Source organism: Bidens hawaiensis, unplaced genomic scaffold, assembly GCF_021521415.1.
Source record: "Bidens hawaiensis isolate Kalapana, Puna unplaced genomic scaffold, B.hawaiensis_p1.1 tig00062805_1, whole genome shotgun sequence".
NCBI classification, from domain to species: domain Eukaryota; kingdom Viridiplantae; phylum Streptophyta; class Magnoliopsida; order Asterales; family Asteraceae; genus Bidens; species Bidens hawaiensis.
The window spans coordinates 1-6,204 of record NW_027506525.1 but is presented as its reverse complement, the minus strand read 5'-3'; the positions used below and the strand labels follow the sequence as shown (position 1 = coordinate 6,204).

At 35.5% G+C, this 6,204-nt stretch overlaps 1 pseudogene; it reads right to left on the bottom strand.

Moving 5' to 3' along the window:
* Positions 1 to 1,252: 1,252 nt before the first annotated feature.
* On the bottom strand, positions 1,253 to 6,083 carry LOC143618073 (ATP synthase subunit beta, chloroplastic pseudogene; annotated as a pseudogene).
* Between the last annotated feature and the right edge of the window lie 121 nt (positions 6,084 to 6,204).

Genomic DNA, 6,204 nt, shown 5'->3' with positions numbered 1-6,204 from the left:
TGACATGATTTTATTCCAATTTTCTAATAAAATAACCATAAATAATTTTGTTTATAAAATAAAATTTTATAAAAGATTTCGTTTCTATCATTTTAAAAAAAAAAAAACTTTAAAAGATAGAAATATTATTTCTTAGATAATGAGGGGGATTATTTGCAAATGAAATCTTGTCGTTCTTTTTTTCTATAATTTTAATATGATTTTCACATAATTAAAATAAAATACTATCAAATTCAATAAACCTCTAGAGTACATACCAAGACTCATTGTTATGTACAGCTAGACCTACTTTTATTGTGTATGAAAGTTATATTATGTTTGGGTCCAAATGGTACGAATAGCTATTAATAATCGCAGCAAATGTTTTCAGATACCTGACGTGGTGATTTCAGTATCAAATCCTCTTCATTGACGATTGAATTCAGTTCTCTACTCTCATATTTAGTAAGTCCCGAGCTCTTTCTTATATATCGAGGATAATCGAAATAAGCAAGAATACTATTTCTACGGAGAATACCATTTCTGGGGATTTCAATTGCTAAACATGAAGAAGGTATTAGTTGGTTCTCGCCTTCTTGAATCGAGTTGAGTGGGATGATGACTTTATTTCATCTCCTCTTTGCCAATAAATCGGAATTTCCCTCGAGAATGCCCAGATATCTGAGATTACAACGACCAGTACATGCCATTCGATTCAGTTCTGAATAATAAGGAATCCTATCTCCTTTTTTATTTTTACTAGAAAAATACGAACTAAAAAATTTGTGTCTCGCTTGATTATTAGTTACCGATGGGTTAGAAATATATCTTCGCTTAACAGAAAGAATATAAGTGTTCATTTGATCTTGATCCTTGTGGATCGAACAGGGGCATAGACTAGCTCTCCAGGGCTCCCTTAATAATATCCATAAATGACTTGTTTTTGGTAAGAGATAAATATTACCATATGTAAATTCGGGGGCATGGTACACATCGGTATTCCAGTGCATTTCGCCCTCTAAGTCAGAATAAATATGTTTTCGAACATTCTCTTTCAAATTCAAAGTGGATGTTCTCGTGCGAATCTCAGCAATGACTTATGTTCTTCATGACCGAAAAGTTACTCTAGGGATAATAGGCTGATCTTACCCAAGAGCTCACATCGACGGGAAGGTTTGGCACCTTGATGTCGGCTCTTCGCCACCTGGGGCTGTAGTATATTCCAAGGGTTGGGCTGTTCGCCCATTAACTATCATTATCAGATCAATATCAACTATATGCAACGAAAAATAAATAGAAAAGATCTAAAAACATATCTCTCCGTTTCTAAGTTGATAGCCTTCGTCGTAGCTTCATCGATGTTACCTACCAAATAAAAGGCTTGTTCGGGAAGACCATCTAATTCTCCGGAAAGGATTAATTGAAAGCCTCTAATTGTTTATGCTAAACCAACATAATTTCCCGGAGAACCGGTAAAGACTTCTTCTACAAAAAACGGTTGTGATAAGAAATGCTCAATTTTTCGCGCTCTTGCTACGGCTAAACAATATTCTTCGAATAATTCGTCTAATCCAAGAATAGCTATAATATCTTGAAGTTCTTTGTAACGTTGTAAAGTTTGCTTAACCTGTTGTGCAGTTTCATAATGTTCTTCACCGACGATCCGGGGTTGTAGCATAGTTGACGTTGAATCTAAAGGATCTAGTGCTGGATAGATACCTTTGGCGGCTAATCCCCTTGATAGTACGGTAGTAGCATCTAAATGTGCAAATGTCGTAGCAGGAGCAGGGTCGGTCAAATCATCTGCAGATACATAAACAGCTTGAATAGAAGTTATGGACCATTCTTTGGTAGAAGTAATTCTTTCTTGTAAAGAACCCATTTCGGTCTCAAGTTGAACTGATGAGTGTTCCTTTGGCACTTCAAGATTCTTTGTGGGTAGAAGCAATGCAAGAGGAGTTACAGTAGCTTGTGTGACTGGGTGTGTGGAATCTCATCGTTAAACTCGATCGGGTTAAAAAGCCTATCCCAACAAGATGGTTTTTTAATGTAAAAAAGATGATCGTGAGGTCATTGTTCGTAACAAAGCACGATTGGTTGTGCAAGGTATTAATCAGCAAGAAGGCACGGATTACACAAAAGTATATGCTCAGGTTGCTAGACTGGAGGCTATATGTATTTTCTTAGCCTACGCGGCCTTTAAGAATTTCTAAGTTTATCAAATGTATGTTAAAAGTGCGTTTCATAACGGGAAACTTCATGAAGAGGTGTATGTGAAGCAGCCTATTGGTTTTGAAGATCCTGACTATCCCGAGCGTGTTTACCGATTAAACAAGGCTTTATATGGTCTTCACTAAGCCCCGAGATCTTGGTATAGCACATTTGTTGACCATTTGATTGATAGTGGCTTTAAACGAGGGACTGTTGATTGTACACTCCTTTAGAAGACGGTCGAAGAAGATTTGCTCCTTGTCTATATTTATGTCGATAACATCATATTTAGCTCAACAAATGATACCTTATGTAAGGACTTTGAGGAGTCAATGCAGACAAAGTTCGAAATTATCTCGATGGAAAAAATGAGCTTCTTTTTGGGGTTGCAGGTTCATCAGTTGACAACGGCATTTTATCCATCAGACAAAGTATGTGAACGATGTCTTAATCTAATTCAAGATAACTTCCGGAAAAGTCCCTTCTACTCCTCTTCTCATGGTCACAATTTTTCGCCGGATGAAATGGAAGATATTGTTGATCCGACCCTTTACCGAGCAATCACTGGTTCATTAATGTATTTAACTGCATCACATCCTAATATAATGTTTGTTGTTTGTCTTTGTGCCAGGTATCAATCAAATCCTTGAGTGACTCATCTGGAGGCTGTGAAGCGTGGTTTCCACTATCTGTGGGTAATCCTGACATCGGGTTATGGTATCCCAAGGGTGATAGTTTCGATCTTACCGCTTTCTCAAATTCCGACTATGGAGGCTGCAAGATGAATTTCAAGTCTACAACGGCGGGTTGCTAGTTTTTAGGAAACCGAATTGTTTCCTGGTAGTGTAAGAAGCAGACAACGGTTTCCACTTCAACCACTTGAAGCTGAATATGGGGCAATCTCGAGCTGTTGCTCACATGTTCTATGGATCCAGCAAAGTCTGCAGGATTACGTTTTGAAGTTTCTTACTACTCCAATTTTTATTGATAACTCTGCTGCGATATGTATCAAGAAGAACCCAGTGCACCACTCTAAAACAATACATATCGAAATTCGATACCATTTTATCCGTGACTGTTTTAAAAAGAAATTAATTGACATTGAAAAAGGTCACACGGATCACCAAAAGGCAGATGTTTTACCAAAGCGTTTTATAAAACGAGATTCAAATCATTTGCTGATATCCCTAAGCTCGGGTAATCATTTTTATTGTTTTTTTTTAAGTTTTCTTTGTTAATTTTTCTTTCTTTAATATTTTGGTGTTTAGGGGGGGGGGGGGGGGGAGAAAAATGAGAAAATACAAAAATATTGTGCTTTTTGTTTGTACAGATAAAATCCAAAAATTTTCAAATATTTTAAAATTCAAAAACATTTAAAAATTGCTCGTCAAAATGAGTTTTGAAGCAAAAAGGGAAAATGATAGTACATTGATCATTTGTATTCTAAATTTCGGTAAAAAAAAATAGACATAAAAGACTGTGTGCTTAATTTTATTAGTCCATTGGTAGGTCTTAAACAAACGAGTAAGGAAAAATATATGATAAAATCATAACATTGCCAAATTGAAAGAGGTGTTAGTATTTTACAAAGTCTAGGTGATGAAGTCAGAAATTTAATAACTGTGTTATACTTAAGCCTTAAATATGTTTGATCACCGAAAATCAAGTTCAAATAAGCATCTAGTTAATGGTTAACACTGCAACGATATATGGTCTTATGGCCTTAAATCCTGTATTGATGGGATGCTTCGAGAATTCCGGAATCCATTGGGTCTTTATGTGGTTTTCCATCTGAGTATTCACAAATGTGAATATTATTTTGCTCAAAAGGTGAACACCTAGTTTTACTACCCATTATAAGTCATTAAACTTGATAAAAATTGTACTTTGTACAAAATTCACTACTTACTTGATCAAACCACACTATGAGTCATACAGTTGTTCCTCCCTTGCTTGCATCTTAATACCAGTAAGAAACAAACCACAAGGGATACAGTGTATGTAAGCCATACAGATGAAATCGTGCATACTCATCCGTTGGAAAGGAACTCGAAGTGTTGCCTGATAACGGGGGTATGTCTTGTAGTCGGGATTATTTGATAGATTGCTAAAAATAAAAACAAAGAATTTTGATCAACTGATTTCAAGGTTTTAGTCAAGTTGGGTGACATGGTAAAAAAATCAAATTAACCTGAGTCGAGATTAGAGGCTGATAGTTTCTGATATCTTGTGGCATAATTGAAATTTTAATTATATCACTGAATTCCTGAAACATTTGTTATAAGATTTAAGTGGATAACAATATTGTCAGTATCGATTTATCAAACTATCAACCTCATAACCAACAATTTAATGTTGACAAGACGGTCACAATTATGCGAATGTAAAAACCCTTCAAATTCTAAAGGCGAAATCAACAGTAATCAAAATGTTGCTCAAATGACATGAACATGACAAACACACAAGATTCTCAAAATATTTCCATTGATATTAATAATAAACACAAAGGAATACTCTTTAGGGTTTCTAGGGTGGAATGCCAAGTGAGGCTACTTTCCCTACAAGAATATTCTGTTTCTTATGAAAGTGTAATCAGCCGCAATCACCATTCACGCACACCCATAAATGTGACCTAAATTTCCTTAAATAGGCACACTTGACAACTTCTAGAATCCTTAATCATTTGTAAAACATATTCAAACGTATTCAAAAATATTACAAGTGTAAACAAGTCTTCAAGTAAGATTTTGTATTTGTCGAGCAAATCTGGTAATCCACTAGTGTGCTGGAACAGTTCTTCGAGCAAGCTTTACTTAGAATATTTTCCTTAGAAAATATTCTTCAAACAGACTTCAATCTTCATGATAATATCAAACTTTGGTCGATAATATCCTACGAGGAAACTTGTTATTCTTGATCTCTTCAACCTTTTGTCTTAAACTTATTCAAAGAAACTAAGTGTGCTGGTGGTACTGTAGCTTACTCGAGATTGAAGCTTGCTCGTAGAAGTCCTTAGTATAATTCCATTTAACTTCCTACAAGTGTGCTTGAGATCTTTATTATTGAAACCTTGCTCAATCCACCTAATTACTTGGTTTAAGCTTGGTTAAGTCAAGAGTTTGCTTTGGAAAAAACCTTGCTCGACTGAAGAACAACCTTGCTTGATAAAGTGTAGTTTGCTCGAACGAAACATTTAGAAGAATTCCAGAAGTTAACCTTGCTCAAGGTAAGATATCATGCTTGAACAAGTATTAGGCTTTCCCGAAGTGCCTAGTTTGCTCGTATCCCATACTTAGCCATTTTCTTGAGGAGGTTGAGAAGATTCCAATCTTCCTCGATCAATAATTGATGCCAATAATCTCCCCCCTAGATTGGAAAGAACTCAGATGCACGAAAACATATGTAGTTTACATACACTTGTCTAAAAGTACAAATAAAATTCTCAAAAGCAATAAATTACATTACTTAAGAGGAATATTACACATTCAAATTCTGTCACAAAAACATTACAAATAAAAAATACATAAACAAAAGTAATCATCTTCTTGAGCTTCCTTCTCCTTCAGTCGCCTATCAAGCCTGATAGCAGCAACTTTCTGATGAAAGATAGGTATCTCCCTTTGGAATGGATGTTGAGCTGGGATGTTCCATCTCATTATGTCATGAAGATCATCTATGTGGAGATATTCCAGGTTTATTCCCAGAGCCACGCCCTCAGAGTTTCTCAAGATAAAAGAATGAGTCTTCTTTTCAAAGTGTATTTGTGAGATTCTTCTATTCCTTTGTATTTCTGAGTTGGGCATGCTCATCTGTCTTCTCATGCTTATACACTCTTTCATTGTAGCATAAGGGTTAGTGACCTTCTTGGATTTCCCATAAGAGAGTTCTGTCATTCTTATGCCACTCATTCTCCTTTGCCTTTGATCCTTTCAGCTTCAGTGTACTCAAGTTTTCTTTTCTTATTCAACAAAGGAAATCCTTTTTTGGGTTGTTCGTTTAAGTATTTTGATAGAT